The sequence below is a fragment of the Rattus norvegicus genome, chromosome 1 (assembly GCF_036323735.1).
Source record: "Rattus norvegicus strain BN/NHsdMcwi chromosome 1, GRCr8, whole genome shotgun sequence".
Taxonomy (NCBI): Eukaryota; Metazoa; Chordata; class Mammalia; order Rodentia; family Muridae; genus Rattus; species Rattus norvegicus.
Genome location: NC_086019.1, coordinates 178,651,695 through 178,669,643, shown reverse-complemented (window position 1 = coordinate 178,669,643; position 17,949 = coordinate 178,651,695). Strand labels below are relative to the sequence as shown.

At 40.4% G+C, this 17,949-nt stretch overlaps 1 long non-coding RNA gene across 1 annotated transcript in view; it reads right to left on the bottom strand.

The window, feature by feature from the left end:
• Nucleotides 1-8,441: 8,441 nt before the first annotated feature.
• Nucleotides 8,442-17,949, bottom strand: part of LOC134485166 (uncharacterized) — a 43,709-nt gene continuing 34,201 nt past the window's right edge. Inside the window, exons 2-3 of the long non-coding RNA XR_010063137.1 lie at nt 9,718-9,857; nt 8,442-8,840 (exon numbers count right to left, since the gene is read on the bottom strand). This is a non-coding gene — a long non-coding RNA (uncharacterized LOC134485166). The remainder of the gene's footprint in view (nt 8,841-9,717; nt 9,858-17,949) is intronic.

The window sequence follows — 17,949 nt, the reverse complement described above, 5'->3', positions numbered from 1 at the left end:
ACAAACAACCTGCTCAGGGTGACAACACCTACAGTGATCCGGACCTCCTCTACAGCAATCATTTATCAAGGAAATGTCCCCCTAAACCTGCCCACAGGCCAATCTCATGGAGACATTTTCTCAATTGAGGTCTCCTCTTCTCAGATAACATTTAATTGTGTCACATTGACTATACACACACACACACACACACACACACACACACACACACACACACACTCACACACAGAGCACAGGGGACATCCAGAAATGGTAAAATACAAAGAAAACATGACAGGCCTACCAGTATTATGAAATCAACAGTGATCTCTGTTTCTGAGCTTGTCTGTCAAAAATCCCAACTTGACTTTCCATATGGAGATGATGTTGAGGTAGGAAATGCCAGTGTTGTCTGGGGGGAGACTAAGGAACTGCTTTAGTAACATCAAGAAAGATGTTTGGGTTAGAAAAATGGAGCTGGAGAAAACAAATATATTTTATTTTTAAATCTGTCCTGTATAAGACTTAACCAAATGAAAAACTGTATTGGTAAAATGGATATCAAATAAGGTTACAAGTCACAAGGTAAGTCATGTGTGAGGACTCTCATCCTAAGTCAAAAGGACCCCTCATTTACTCAGTAATAACAGCATGGGCTTTCAGATTTTGTGGTTTAGATTTATTGGTTATGACATTGGATGCATTGTGTAATCTGTGAAAGATATTCAATCCATCTATAGCTAAAGAAAATATCTACCTCATAAGAAAAGTGATGTTTAAAAGAGCCAAAATATTGCTTTTCTCCTGTCAAGCAGCAAGACCAGTCAGAAGCTCAGTAATACAAAGGCCCACCCATCTTCTCAGAAAGAAGGTGAAAACCCGGTCATCTGGTGGCCCAAGGCTACATGGGAGGGTTAACACAGAAAACAGACATGTAGTGAAGCTTCTATAACTTAAGTGTTTTACTTTTCCAAATAATTTGTGAAATGATTTCTCTAAGTGAAACAGAATTTAATTTCATATTGAAATGCTGGGATCAGGATCTGCTCATGACAGTATTTCAAGACCGCATAATAGAAGTGACATAAATAAGTTATATGTTTGAATATTACATAAATATAGAAATGATATATGCATTCCTGATATAAAGTTAAAGACATTGTGGCTTAAGAAAATTAGCTGAAGTTTCCTAAAACTTAACATAACAAGGATAACTGGAGATGTCAAAACCTTGACACCAGTTACGCTATAAGGCACCCAGGTTGGGGTGACTGTAGACTGACGCCCAGCCAGCAGCAGCACTGTCATTCCATGATATGATGAGATACCATTTACTCTGATCTTCATGTTTCTTTGTGGTAAAAATTTTAATTTATTTCAGTAAATTATTGTGACTGCATACTTCTTTTCAGCTACATTTCCCTCTTCCTAGAGTTCATTCTTCATTAGTTCTTTGTAAACAGTGTCTAATATTTTTATTTTTTTGTTTGAATCTGAGGGGTATTGCTGCATGAGACTCATGTGGAGGTCAGAAAATACTTTAGGAAATCAGCTCTCTCCTTCTGTCAAGTGGGTCCTAGGAATCGAACCCAAGTCATGGGTCTTGGTTTCAGGTACCTTTATCCACTAAGCCCTCTTACTGGTCTTCATTAGAGCCTACATTAAGAGTGTCCGTTAACACTTATGGAAAAATCTTCTTTAATTCTTTCTTAGGGTATTTGCATATTACCCTCATTTTGAATAGCAGTTTAGATGTATCTAGAATTCTAGGTTGATAAATAATTTTCTCCATGTTTTGAAAATAGTCTCTATTTTGACAATTGAAAGTATTAATATTCAAAACTGCCATTTATTTGCTTTCGATGTTGTGCTGGTTGGTTTTGTCAACTTGACATAAACATAGATGTACCTAGGAAGAGAATCTAAAATGATGAATTGCCTACATCAGATTGGCCTATAACCAAGTCTGCGGGAGCGTCTTACTGATCAGTAGTAGATGTGAACAGGCTTTGCTCACCATGTGCAGTGCAATTCCTAGGAAGCTACACGTAGGTAGTTAGCTGAGAAAGTCATGAGCAAGCAAGCCAGTGAGCAGTGTTTCCTCCTTCTTTCATGGCCCTTGCTTCAGTTCCTCCCTTGACTTTCCAGCATAATGAATTTTAAGATGAGAAATGACATAAACTCTTTCCTCTCCAAGGTCATGGTCTTTATTACAGCAATAGAAAGCAAACTAAGACAGATAGATGGGCTTTGCTCTGAATGCTTCTCAAGTCTCCCCGGATGACTTTGGTAGTCCTCAGTGTTGCTATTTCAGTGTGTGTGTGTGTGTGTGTGTGTGTGTGTGTGTGTGTGTGTGTGTGTGTGTGTGTATCTGTACATACACAAATGTCACAGCATATGCGTAGTCTTGGGAAGACAACTTTTAGTATCAGTCAGTCTTTGTCTCCCACCTTGTTTTAGAAAGGGTTACCTGTTCACAAAACATGTGCCAGGGTGGCTTGCCTAAGTTCCCAGAGCTTTTCCTGTCTCTGCCTCCCATCTCATAACTAGCTAACCTACCCACCTTTTCATGGGTGCAGGAAATTCTAACTCAGGTTCTCACACTTAAGTGGCAGGTAGTCTACTCACTGAGTCATCTCTGTACCCCATGATTCTCTTTTATTACTGTAATAGGAAAGTAGGGGCTTTGACCTACACATACTAATCAGACCTTTTAAGACCTGAGGCAGATGAGAATTAACCTTACCGTGGGGTTCTGGACAAGTGTTAAGCATTGTTAAAATTCTGTTTAACATAGTTAAAATAACCATTGACAGTACCAATAGTTCTTTAAGGAAAGCATCCCTTCTGTTGTTTACTTTCCTGTAACTAAGCATGGATGTTTAGGGATAGGACTCTTTGGTTCTATAATTGCCAGCTCTTAGACTCTTCCCGAGCTCCCTGTCTGTTGAAGTCAGTTAAACAGCAATTCAGACTATCCTTATACCACTGCAAACTCTGCATATGCCTTGAGGAAGCTGCATTCCAATTGCAGCTGCTTGATGCAAAACACAAAACACAACTCCATCCCTGAAGTACAGCTGTGGCTAAGTTTGTGTCAACTCAAACCTTGGTGAACTACAAATGATCTGCTGCCCCTTCTACCCAGATAAGAAAGGTAGCACTTGTCTGGGATGCAACAGAAAGACTATTGAAACTAGCCCAAAGCAGAAAATGCAGTGATTGTGTGCAAGCACAGTCCTTCATATGCATGAAGGTCTGCTGTAATTGGTGGAAACACTTCCTTTCCAGATCTATAAGCAGGCCATTCAGCTCACTGCCAGGAGAAACTCTACTGTGCTGCCTCCCTGGTGTTGCAACCTTAGACTCCAGAGAAGCCTTATCTTGGGTTGTCTTTTTTTGCCTAGTTTAAACATGGATCAGTAGTAGAGGTGGCTGAGCTGGCAGGAAGAGAGAAGCAGTATCAGTGGAGAGTGGTAGCGGCCAAGCTGTGGAAACCTCAGAGCTGCAGAAGCTGTCAAGAGCCCTGAAAGCAGTCCCAGTGGTAAATGGCAGTGGGGCAGGATAGCCTGTGCAAGTGGCAGCGATGGGAGCTAAGGGAGCAACAGTAGCAGCGAATACAGCCTGTGACGGATAACCCTGGAGCAGTGGCCAGGACAGTCACCAGCATGAGAAGCAGCATCTGAAAAACACAAATGGAGTGGTGGGGGGAAAGAAGATAAGATGGAGAGATGATGCTGGAGAAAGACGGGAGGCTGTGATGTCTGTGATCACACCTTGAGTGTATCTATCTGATTTTAATCTGATCCCAAAAGCTGATGGCAGAAGATTGTAAAGAGCTGAAGGAAAGAATCTGTTGAATGCTGCCAGGTCAAGAGTCTCAGGCAGTCTAGTACCAGAGGCTGTAACACTAGCCATGTCTAAAGATATTCTAATACTCTAAGCTGGGGAGCTGCAGATCAAATCAACCGTCAACCACTGGAGAATCTGAACATTCATTCAGGCTTCACCAGAGCCATGGTGCTCATCAGAGAGGGCATTCACTACTGTCTGCTTTCTTGATGGTGGCCATTCTGACAATGTTGAGATGGACTCTCAAAGTGATTTTAATTTGCATTTCTCTGATGCCTCAATTGAGATGGTGATTGCACAATTGCATGAGAAACACTGAGCACTTTGGGGGTTTGGGAAGGAGACAATAAATCCAAGTACCAGAAGAATATTGGGGATTAAAAGATGTGGCAGGGGTAAAGGATCCAGGAAGAGGAGGGGAAATCAAGGAGGAAGAGAATCAACTACAACAAAACATGTAAGAGAACAGCACATGAAACCTAATACTTTTTTTTTCTCTTTTTTCTTTTTTTTTCGGAGCTGGGGACCGAACCCAGGGCCTTGTGCTTGCTAGGCAAGCGCTCTACCACTGAGCTAAATCCCCAACCCGAAACCTAATACTTTTAAAGATAATTTCAAAATTAAATTTCAAATTAATACTTATGTACACCTTTTTTATTCAAAAATGGATGATATGAAAATAAATTGAAGTCTTCCAAGTATAGGACTATATTGATATTAGAATATAATTCTGGGGTGAAGTATGATGAACACAAGAAGAAAGAGAAGACCAAAGTTATAGTAAAGGACTTCTTGCTTATTATTTAAATGTAAGTGAGAGTGGGTCCCCCAAATCCTTTGATTTTTCTATTCCATAGGGTGCATTTTAAAAAGTAAAATCCCTCTTGTTAGTTATCCAAAAATAAAAGTTGCTCATTTAAAAACCTACACTTTATAGCAATTTTTTTAAACTAGGAGAAAAAAATGTTCTCAGGAGATAAATAGAAGTTATGGTGTAGTCATACAATGGAATAGTATTCATCAATAAAAAGATTTCTTCAGACATGTAGTAAGAAAGTTCCAAATGCATTACTCAGTGGTGGAGGCCAGCACCTAACAACTATTTGCTGCAGCCATCTATTTCTACAGCGTCCTGGAAAAGGCATACCACAAAGAGAAATCAGATAAGCGCTTCCAGGAGGTGATGTAGAAAGAGAAGTTGATGACAAAGTGTGTGACGATGGGACTACTTGGGTAAGGATCAAGCTCTGTATTTTCACTGAGGGTGATTACGTGACTGTTTGCATTTTTCAAAGGCCTATCTATAGACTGTAGATGTAAGAGAGTTTATTTCATGCTAGCTATTTCAGTATTTTGTAAGCTGACTCTTAAAAAGAAATTTTTACCTTATCATTTGAAACTATTACTTTCGATAAAGAGCTTTAAGGGCAAGTTAAAGAATGTAACGATATTTTGAAGGATTTTTTTTTGTTTCTTTTCTTTTTAGATGGCTGACAGGTAAAGAACAATTACAGACTATTGACTAGACCTCACATAAATCAACATCTGAGAATTCCATTGTACCTGGAGTGAAGGACAAGGTAGTTGATTATGAAATTAGGCAAATAGATTTATCACTTTCCAATTTAATTTTCCCTGTATTTCTTTTTTTTTTGTTGTTGTTGTTGTTTTGTTTTGTTTTGGTTTTTTTGAGCTGAGGACCGAACCCAGGGCCTTGCGCTTCCTAGGCAAGCGCTCTACCACTGAGCTAAATCCCCAACCCCTCCCCTGTATTTCTTTTCTGTCCCTTCTCCTCTGCACACACTTTTTTGTCCCTATTTTAGAGCTCTCAAATATCTATTCTTCAGATTTTTATCCTTGGTCATTTATACCTATCAATTTGTAATTTATTACTTTAATCCCTTTATAGTTCATACCTCAGAGAAGACTCTAATTTGTCCTCTGAACCACTCATTAAATCTTCAATGATGTTTATTTTGTTCTTCGTCCTGGCCCTCTCCACATTCTTTGCCCTATCTAGTTCCCTTTCACAGCTTTCCTCTTCTTGAACAGTGGCACTAGCCTCTCTTACTTGCATTTTATCATATTATATTTTATTAAAGACCCAAAGCACAGAGTGAAACATTTGCTTCCATTTTTGCTTTTTCTCTTCTGTCTAGTGCTTCAAGCATATACTTTGTATTAGCGTATGTGGTTAGTCACTTTCTTTCCTTATGTTCCTAGTTTTGAATGATGAATGCTAGTTCAAGACCAGAAAAGGTTGAAAATAATCCTTTTGATTGCCTCACCATATACCTGCTTTGATCAGAATGCAAGTGGAGTTTTGCATGACTTGGTGCAGGTGCCTGAGAGACTTGGGGCAGGTGTCTCCATCTGGATATGAGAGAAATACAATTGTGCTGCTATGAGATTGGGAGAGTAGGCCTTCGGGATGTGATTAGGATTAGCTAAGATCAGCAGGCTAAGACCTTATACTTGAGTCTTGATGGTTTTTATGAGGAGAGAGAGAGAGAGAGAGAGAGAGAGAGAGAGAGAGAGAGAGAGAAGTCTCAGACAAATACAACCATGCACACCTTACTCCCTATCCCTTGCAGTACGATGCCCTGCATCACCTCAGGATTTTGCCAACAAGAAGGCCATTACCAGAATTTGCGCCTGCAGAACTATGAGCCAAAATAATCCTTGTTTCTTTATAATGTACCTTGGGTACTTCCTTAGAGTAACAACAAAACCTGACATATACCATAAGAGCCCAGCCTCAGTATGCCCCCGGGGAGGATGAATGTGAATGTGGGCACATTTATGCAGAGCCATCTCTCTGTGCTGTGGTGGCTTTTTACACTGTGAATATTTAAGTGCCCCCTGACTCTGGACTTTGAACCAGAAAAGGCCCTGAAACTTAGTGGCTTCTTGTCTGTGGAAGCCACATGTGACTGCAGATGGACCTTCGTGAACTCTCTAAATGGAGAGGGACCAAACAGTTCTCAGTGCTCCCCTGACAGTGATTATGCCGCTGCCTCAGGAGGAGACATGGGGTAAAGTCTTCGATGCCCCCCCTCCTTCAGTTCAGCCACACCCACGGTCCGTAGAACTAATGTTTCTCAAAACCATTGATACTATGTTCTAGTTTCTAGATGCAGACTTTTCTTTTAATATCTTTTCAGCCATTAAAATATTTCGTAAATAATTTAGGATTTGAAAATAGGACACTCGGTGCCGAGTCTCTGAGTGTGTTCTTACAGGAAGTCTGCTTCTGCTTTGAAGCACAGGTAAGTGAAAGCACAGGTGGAAGAGAAAAGAGGAAGTGGTGACAGATGAGAGCCTGGAGTACCACTGTGGTAACTGTGACAAAAATGTGATGTGTCACATTGAAAAGAGCTCCCCAGACCTCCAACCAGGACTCTAGCCTGCCAGACCCCATGTGTCAAAGCTGTCATGACCACCGCTGAGCTGAGTAGCTGGATTAAGATGGTCTCAGGCCCTCTAAGAAGTATTGACTGATTCCATCCACACCCTCACTTCCCTCAACCCAACAGGCCACCTGCAGTGCTCGCTCCTGCCCTCTTCCTGCTCTCTGCTAATGCACCGATCTTCCTGCACTGTCTACTTGCTTTGAAAGATTGTCAACAACAAACAACAGAAAATCTTAGCATCAATGAACTACAAACACAAGAGAAGAAAATCCTGTTTTGTGAAAATTTATAGTGAATGCCATAAATATACATTGCTGTATACGGGATGGCGATAATGCATCTGGAAAGTTTTATACATATATATATATATATATGTATATATATATATATTTAAATCCTCTTTTCAGAGGGTATGAAAGTTTCATTTGTTGCATTGTGAAGCAACTTAGCTAAAAATTGAAACTTGCATTTTTTTTTTTTTTTTGGTTCTTTTTTTTCGGAGCTGGGGACCGAACCCAGGGCCTTGCGCTTCCTAGGTAAGCGCTTGAAACTTGCATATTATGGAAATGGTTTATGTAAGAAATACTCAGAAAGCTGCTAAAATGAGCATTTAATGTACGTTCATTTTGCTGGTTATTGTTATTATGGCGTAACAGAACTTAGAGGCTTTTCTCTCTATGTGCGCTCCTATTTGTTGTCTAGAAGGATCTCCTATCTATCTATCTATCTATCTATCTATCTATCTATCTATCTATCTATCTATACATATACATATATATATTCAATCTCATGTGTATATGTGTGTGTCCCTCTCCCTCTCCCCATCCCATATCACCACCTCTAATTCCCATAGTCTTTCTTCCTTTCCACTTTCTCCCTCAGATCCAAGACATAATTAATTAATTGAGAAAATACTGCCCAAGGTTAATAGCTTTAGTTGGAAACAGAACCCCAGGGAAGACACAGAGGTTTCGTCTTAGACCTTTGTTTATTCTGGAGTGTTAACTAGAATACACATTCTAGTTATGTAGAAATAGTTTTCAGAATGAGGTATCTAGTGTTGTAACAGAGGCAGGGAATTTGAAATAAGGTGAACTATAGGACATCTTGTTTCTTCTCTCACAGTTCAGTTACTTAACTGTGAAGTGAGCATGCCTAACCTCATAGGGTCATTGTGAAAACTGAACCAGATTAAGATTTTATGTATGATTATTATTTATTATAGTTATGTATTATATAATATATGTTATATATGATATATATCATTTAAAGAAATCTAGAACATTAAGAGAATGTACTCTTTCCAAGATCCAAGGTCAGATCTACTGTTGATACTAGACAGTATGACCAGGAAACAGAGGTTCATTGCATACAGACAGCAGTACCCATAGGCCCTCGTGTTCAGGGCAGCACAGCAACTGAGGTCAGGTTTCAGGATGAGCCTGGGTTATTGACAGCCTCTGAGCTGATACAGCAAAAGTACTCTGCAGGTCCTCCTGCAGCAGAAGTGGGTACCACATCAGAGAAGCAGTGTGAATCTTTCAGAGGGAGACCTTCTAACTTCTTCACAAATGACTTCACACAAAGATGATGTCTCTATGGAAAAAGAAAAAGGAACACGTCTGTGATTCCCTATCCTGCCTTCCTAGAAAGTTCTAGAATTGTTCTCTTTCATGCCTCTACCAAAATATACACATTGGGCTAACTTGGCAGTAGTACTTAAGAGCACTGCCTTCTCTTCTAGAGAAGCCAGGTTCACTTCCCAGCAGCCAGCCTTAGGCTCACAATGATCTTTAACTCCAGTTCCAGGGGATCCATGACCCTATTCTAGATTCCATAGGCACCAGGTACACAGATGTTATGCAGGCATATGTGTAGGTAAAACACCCAGACACACAAAATAATAAGAAAACAGTAATAATATTTTTTTAAAAAGAAAAAAACATTCTTAAAAAGCACACATAGACACTGCAAGCATCTTTGTGGTAATAGAAACAAAACCACTTCTCGAACTGTAGGGATACACACTAATAGATGAAGGTAAGGGCATGGAATCGATCATATCTGAGTAAGAACGCTGACTCTGCCCCTTAACCAGTCAAGTGCTATTTGAATAAGCATTTTACCCTCTGAGCCTTGGCCAACTGTGGAATAAGACTAACACATCAACTCTTCAGGGCTATTGCTTAAACAGTGTCCAGCAGAATGTGACGGTGACACACACACACACACACACACACACACACACACACACACACACACCCCAGATGCTGTTATCACTGCTACTACTACTGGAACCCAGGCCCTGCATCCTTGAAGAGTAAGGCGGAAGGAGATACAGGCTGCCCTTAAATACAGTGCCAACACAGAAGGCAGAATCCCTTAGAGGCTTTTCCCTCCTCTTTCACGGAGAGTGATGCTTGTTACCGTGTTGTTGGGAATCTGCACCCAATCCCGGGTGCCCACCACTTACCCCCAGAAACCCGGAGCACGCGGAGCTTTGTGAGCTTCCTCTAACAACCAGGATTTTGAAGTGGAAATGGTGACTGACTCTCTTCTGCACCCTGGCAATCTCAGCCCTTCCAACAGCTCCAACAGCTTCTAGTCATAACCCTGTGATTTGAGAACAATGAATCTTAATATAATTGAGTTAACTGTATCATTTTTAATGTAAGACAATCTTGATTACAGCCAAAGGGCACCATTAAAACGCTGAAGGAATGGCCGAGATTTTAGCATGTGAATGTTGTACAGAAAATAGAACTAATTAGCACTAATTTAATTCGAAGATTAAAGAAAATCCTGCTTTTAATTTTTAATTTAAGACAAACCATTTTACTCTGAACAAAGAAAGAATAATAAGTACACTTTTTTCCATCTGAAAGGCAATTTTTACTTTTGCATTATTACACTAATATGGGACTGTGGGAATCCTGACCCCATTAGAGATCAAATAATCAGCATTTAATTATTGACAGCAAATTAATATTTAATAAAGGCACAAGGGTTCCAGTATGTGAAAGAAAGGCAACCAAGGTTCTGCTGACCCAGAAACGGCCAGAAGGTCCCTTAGCCAGAATATGCTCTCCTGTGCCCAGGGTAACAAGTTGGATCCCCAAAGAGTCCTGCAGTGGATTTTATCCCAGCTGCTAAGTTCGGAGTGGGAGGACCAGAGAGAGCATCTCTGATTTCTCCCTTCCTCTTCCTACTCCGCCCCCACTGGTTTGTCCTTAATCAAGCACTTACGCTAAATAATACATCGAATGTCACAACCAAAAGGAGGACAGTCATAATAAAAAAATAATAGAAGAAGCCAATCCTCCTTTTTATTCTAGGGAGAAAAAAAAAAAGAAAGAAAGAAATGCCGACTTTTCTTTGCTGTGGGACTGCTTGTCAGGGATAATTTCTAACTGAAGAAGACATAATGGATTTACAACGAAACCCTGATGCTTTCTTCAGCCTTACAAAGATCCCTAAAATAAGCACTATTACATTAGCAGCCCAAGGAAAAGCTGTTAGCTGATTTTCTGAGAAAGCTCAGAGCTGTATGCAGAAAAATGTCCAGTGGGCAACCAACCTTGTGGTGGCTTGAAAACCCATGCCCACACCCTTCTCCCAGTGCTGACAATAAACCTCATACCACGGCTTTCGTGGAACCTGAGTGGAACATGCTTAAACCAAGACTGAGATCCTGAGTATTTGTCCAGAGCTGCTTGGCTGTGGGCCTCAGGTCCTTTGATTTTTATCAGATAATGACCTGCAAGCAAACATTTTTGGAGAAGCCAATAGTGGAAGTCAATTTTCTTTTTTTCGGAGCTAGGGGCCGAACCCAGGGCCTTGTGCTTGCTAGGCAAGCGCTCTACCACTGAACTAAATCCCCAACCCCAAGGAAGTCAATTTTTATAGTTGTTTCAACCCTGTACCTGACAAAGGCAACTGAAGAAAGGAGTCTAGTCTACAGAAATGGCTCAGTGGTTAAGAACATTTACTGGCTTGTCCACAGCACGTGCATTAACGCCCCTTCCTTCTGGCCACTGTAGGCATTGTACATTAATAAACTTATGCAGGCACACACATACACATGAAAATAAGTAAATAAAGAAAAAAATTATCTTGTTTTAAAGGATTATTTTAAGGATAGGTTTATATGGTTCACAGTTTAAGGTCTATTATGGCGGGAGGGCAGGAAGGTAAAGGACCTGGTCACATTGTGTCCTTAGTGAGAGAGCAGAGATGTGAATGTGGGTGTTCAGCTTTGTCTCTTTTATTCAGTTGAGGACCCCAGCCCATGAGATGGTGCCCCCACTTTTCACTTAAGATGTTTCTCTAGAAACACCTCCAAGACACTGGTCAATCTGACAATAAACTCAACCATCACACCAGCTTAGATGTGTTGATCTGGTGTTACTACTGACCAGGGTTATCTTTCTCATGGTCTCTTCCTCCACACCACTGGCTCCTTTCCTCAGCATAGCCTCCCTGTGCACCACTCCACTAGCATCGTATGCTAAAGACCTGAATGTTTTTACCAAGAAAGTCTGGCCAAAACAAGTTCCTCAAGCCAGTCCATTCCCTGCTTAAACAGAAAATATCAACATCATAATTCTTTCCTCTCCCACCACAATACCCTGAGAACTTTTGTTGTGCAACAACTTCCTCTGAGATATAAGTTTCATCTTGGATAAAAGTTCTTATGACATTGAATATCCTAAGTGGAGGTGAAACATTCCATTCTACAAGGTAGCTCTTTAAGCTTAGCAAGCAAACAAATCAAAATCTTCAGGAAGTCCCTGAAAATGACCAGATTCACAGGTCCCTACATAAGCAAGTATATAAGAAGTAGTAGAAACTGCTGAGGTACATTTTCAGACAAGATGAACTACTAAGATGAATCCCAAACCAACTCTTGTGTTTGAAGGAGAATAACTTTCATGGGTTCATATATGAATGCTTCATTCACAGTTACTGGAACTGTTTAGGAAGGATTGGAAGCTAACACCTGGTTGGAGATGTGTCACTAGGTGTGAGATTTGAGATTTAAAAACTACCAGTTCTCCTGCCCCCCCTTTCTCTCTCCCCTAACCCCCGTCTGTGTGTGTGTGCATGTGTATGTTCCTCTCTTTCTCTGACTCTCTCTTTTTCTGTCTCTATCTGTATATACCTATCTATCATCTATTTATCTATCTACCTATGTGTCTAGCTATCTATCTATCTCTGCCTCCAACTTGCTGACACAATGTAAGCTCTCAACTACTGCTCCACAGAGATGCCTGCCTGCCTGCCTGCCTGCCTGCCTGCCTGCCTGCCTGCCTGCCTGCCTGGTGTTACGCTCCCCATTATGATGGTCATGGACTTCCCCTTGAAATTGTAAGCAATCACCAATTAAGTGCTTTCTTTTATAAGTTGCCTTAGCCACGGCGTCTCTTCACAGCAATAGAAAAGAAGATAAGACACAAGCCAAACTACGTGGAAGAAATAGAGCAACTAAGCTGCCTGGAAAATGCTTGAACCAACTGACCTTCCTGAAAAGGACACCATTCAATTATTTGAAGCACTATCTAATTTGAAGGTTGTACAATATGCTCCAGGTGTCTAGCATTCTTAAACTGTCACCCTTGCTTGGGGAGGGGGGACTTTTGTTAATGCATATATTTTGGGTTATTTCTGATCCTGTAAGTAACCCCTCCTCTTACGCATATTCATGTAAGTAGTCTCCATAAATTCATTGTTTCACCAAGTTGGACTTCGGTAGTATCAGTAATTTGTAGCAGTTTCCTATCTGGGGTGAGTAGATGTTCATTCCTATCTATCCAGGAATAGTGTCACACAACAATTTCTCACAAGGACAATCAAAATTCCACATTCCTTCCCTTCTACATACAACAGAAAGGGTGTAGGTATGGCGTGTTGTTGATAAAAGTGGTTTGCTACAACATGTGGCGTCAACATTTAAGTATCACTTTCTCACTGTTATGATGTGCTAAACTAGAACTACCACAGAGAGAGAGAAAGGGAGAGAGAGAGAGAGAGAGAGAGAGAGAGAGAGAGAGAGAGAGAGAGAGAGAGAGAGAGAGGAGAGAGAGATCATGTATCTCACTACAGGCCCAAATCTATGATCCTAAAATTGAGATACTTTTGCTCTACTTGATATATCCTCATATTGATTTTTAATTGTTGACTCATTATTAAGCTAATAATACACAAATATTTTAACAACACCCACTTAAAGCCCCAATTCTTGCTTATGGTGACCCATAAAAGCACCGGTTTTTTAGACTCATACAGTATGTGTGTATTGTGGCTGTTTGAATTGGAAGCTGAAAGCTGGTACCCTAGCAGTATTTGGCATCTCAGTCTGTTGACTTCATGATGTTTTAATGAAGCAGGAAAGGGGTTTAAAATTAGAAAGAAATTGGATCTGAGAAATGAGGCTTTATTATAGACCCAAGACTGGGAGTGGTCAGAACTAGAAACATGGGAAAGTAAGAGAAGAGTATCCTAGATCAATACTAAATGAGAAGAATGAATCAAAAATTCTTAGTAATTAAGTACTTGAAAACCCTGAGCTATCAGGATCACTTTTAGGGATCAAGGCCCTTCTGCTGTTTTTACTTCAACTTGATAGGGGCTGCAAGAACCCTCAGCTGTGACTATGCCAATTTCCTGCAATGGGGACATGGAAACCTAGAAAGGTCAACTGTGGCTTGTGGCTAGTAGTGAGAAGCATATCCAAATCACAAATCCTGTTACTTCAGAGATCCTAAACACTCTGGCGTGAGCTTATGGGAATCAGTCAAGAAGGGAAACTAAATTTCTTTAGCTCCCAGAAACAAATCCCATAGGCTTGACCTTCCTTCTGACTTGATTGCCACTTACCCAAGCCCCTGTTACAATCTGGTACCATGATGTCTAGATCTGACATTTTGGAAGGGCTGTGATTCAAAGTCCAGGTTGTGATGCAAAGGAAAAGATATGGACACACTGAGATATTTAGGCATGTTTAAGGAGATGATGGGTTTGTGACTATAAGGTGGTGGGAGGTGAAGACAAAGAGGGAGATGAGACATAATAAAATGAAGATGTGTTGAACCTGATGCCAAGTTCAAGTTTAGTTCTTGAATGTATTCGTACTCTCTCAATTCTATTTTGGCCTCAGAATAATCCTCCTAAATCTTTCTCTTTACATATTTAAGGAGTCAGTCTCAGGAAAATACACTCAGGTAGCCAGAGTCATCTAGAAGTTATTAGCAAGACAATGATATAAACCAGGGATTAGGCCACTTTGGAGTTCAAACCTTACAATAGTTTCCTTAGAGGTGGACATTCTGTGTGGTGCATTTGAAGAAATAACATCAAAATCAGCTTTCCTTAAAACAATCAAAACAATAAGAGTGACTATTGAATAATGTTAATTGATATCTCACAGCTCTGGTTACTTCCGCTCGCTGGTTTAATTATTAGTAGCTCAGTGAGTTTCATTAGGGACCTATTGTGCTGCTGTTGGCAAAACAACACTGGCATCTCATGTTCAATAATTAAAAGCAGGAAAAACAAACATCCTCTTTGGAGCCCTAGGTTTATAAATAGTAGGGGTATGTGGTCCCTTTAATCAATAACCAGGCTTGGATGATGGAGGCAAAGGCCTTCTCATCCCAATATCCCAGTTGTATAAGTCTTCATTTCTACTGGTGACGACACAGAGACTGGCCATGCTGGTGGCCAGCCTGATTTTTTTTTCTACATGGATGTTGAAAGGCAACCTCCTTAAAAGAAAAAAGAAAAAGATGCAAAGCAAAGTCTTGACTCATATTTAAATGAATGCAAAGCATATAATGAACATCTGTTAGCAAAAGAATTAGAAAAGATGCTCTAACCTGCTCAAAGGGGAAATCAAAGATTCTAACACGAGTTTATAGATGGATGCAAAACTGTTATTTTGGTTTTGTTTTAGCTGAGGGAGTAGAAGGGGAGGGTCAATTAAGCCTGGACTGGACAGAATTAATTTGCATTTCTATAGACAAGAATTGTTTTGCATGGCCCTCACTTATGCACAACTTACACTGTAAGACAGCTCAGGAGAAGAATAATGAAAGGCTAAAATCAGATTAACTTCAAGAGTATGCTCAAACAGTAGAGAGTTTCCACTGCCTTCAGCCAGTCATCTTTTTCACTTATTACAAATTTCCCAGTACTGTAGACTAAAACCTTCATATTTCAGGGTGAAGCCCAAGTTCAAAACAACTCTGATTTTGGCTTACTATGAGTGATCATGGACATGTGACAAACCTATCTGAATCTCATATTCCTGATCATGAATTAGGCTCAGTATACCCACATAAGTGGCTTAAGATGCAAGCCAAGCTAACAGCTCAGTACTTGGTACACAGTGGTGATCCTTAAGTGTTGTTTTCGTAGTTCTATCCCCCCAGGTCAGCAGAACTCCAAATATCAGTCTTCATTTGGTAGCTTCAATGATGGTTGAGGTAACGTAAACACCGGAAATTGGCCATGACTCCTTGGCTTTTGACAAAAATGCTGAGGATAGGTTATATTACAGTAAAAGACCTTCCTCAGCCTAGAAACTGAGCTGTGACTTAGAAATGAAAATGTAATCAGCTGCTATTAGAGACTACAATTAAGAGGCTACAGAGAACCAGCACCTCTGCTTGAGGTCTTCCATGAGCTTTCACTCTTTCTCAAATTTGGCATGCAAAGGAACCTAGTATTGGGAGATGAGAGGCAGAAGACAGAAATCCATCTGATGTTATAACTTATGGATTCTGGATACTCTCAATATTGACTGTATTTGTCCCCAATACTATTTTATCCAGCAAATGCATTTGATCAGCTCTTGTCTGGCTAAAGGCATTATGGGAATAGCTCTTTACCTCCATCATCTAAGCTTGGTTATAGATTAAAGAGACCACATAAATCCAGGGCTCTAAGGAAGATATCTTTTTTTCCTGATTTAACTATTGAACAGAAGATGACAGTGTTGTTTTGCCAAAACTAGGATATCTGATCATAGTTTGGTGACCAGGCCAACCTAGAACAGATTCCTAACTCTGCCAGTGACTTAGACTGTAATCTCAGATAACTTCATTCATCTTCATCCTTAAATTCTTCATTGGAAAAAATTGGAACAATAGAAATATGTTCAAAGTATCATTCTCAAGATTATATTTTTGATGGCCTGGCAAGTCATTGAACAACATGAAGCAGCTAAAATGATTTAAACCTGGATATATAGCCTCTGTTCCAGACATCTCTATGTTCAGACTCTTTTAGGAGTGTTCATTAACTAATCTGATTGCAGGACTAAACCTCAAGGCCAAGAGAGCTAAGCCAAGGAGCTCTGCTGGTCAAGAAGTTGGTGTCATAACAAAAGTCCTGTCTTTCTTCCACTAAGAGGGGCTATGACCACACACATGGCCTATGTCATGTCTAGGCAGCTATGGTGTTTCAAAGACATACATATCTGCTTTCCCCTACAGTCCCTGAGTGAACTCAATCTCTGCTCTCAAGCATAGGGTGTTATGGGAGGTAGTGCTAAAGCTCTTGGTCAATAGTGTACTCATCACCAGTCTGCCTCTGGGACACACTAGGTTGTTGCCATACACACCCCTTCATCCCACTAGGATACCAATACACAAAGCATCACTACTCTTTGCTCTCTGCATTTGGGGCTTTATTTAGGGAAAGATCATTCTATGCCTGCCTCCTACTAACAAGAGGATGACTTATCTTTCCCTTTAAGTTTTTTATATACTTCCTCCTATAGGGTTGTATCTCTGTCCTGATACCTCATGGATCCTACAGAGCTGGTGTATAGAACAAGTTCTCTGAGAGTCCATTGACACTTGCCCTCTGAATAGCATTGCCTTTCCTTCAGCTCCACCAACCTGAAACTTAGGTCAGACACATGAGTCATTGGACCTGGAGCTGTTGCTTGAACAGATTGCTAGCACCAATGAGTTTTTACTACAACTTATGCAGGTATTTTCAATAGTCAAGCAATAGCCATGGAAGGATATTTAGTCAAGAGATTACAAGACTCTTGGATTCCAAAGTTGACTGTAGACCTCAAATTTTATGAGTCCTATGGAATTCGTAGAGAATTCCCACCTGGGGTTGGCACAATCTATGTAGGTTATTGGGTATTTCTGCAAAAGAGATTTATTCCAGTATGAAGAAAAAATAAATATTAAAAAGGAATATGAAAGAATACACACACACACACATATATGTCTTAGGGCTTTTATTATGGGAAGAATAAATAAAATTGAAGCAAAATATGTTTTCCCCAATATGGAAAAGTAATTACTTACAGAAATGATAGGTCTGACTGTTTTGTTTTGTGCATGTGTTGAAACTTGCCCAGAGATTCAGTGATAGGCAGTAAGCCATTTTCTTGAACCACGATGGCAGGAGAAAAAGTAGATACCCAATCCAGAACGGGCACCTTCTCTGGAGTCAAGGCCAAGAAAGTAGTCCAGAAAGGCAGACCCCTCTACTCACTGAACCCTAGGGCTGCCCCTGGCCTCCCTATGCTGCTCAGTAGATGTCAGTGGATGAGTGATAGGTTAACAAAGCTCACGTCAGATCAGGCATGATGGAGAGCATATATCCCTTCTCCAGACCCTTTATCACTCAGAGTGAGTGTTTTATTGCCCTGTATAGAGGTTGCCAGAAAACAGCATTTTAA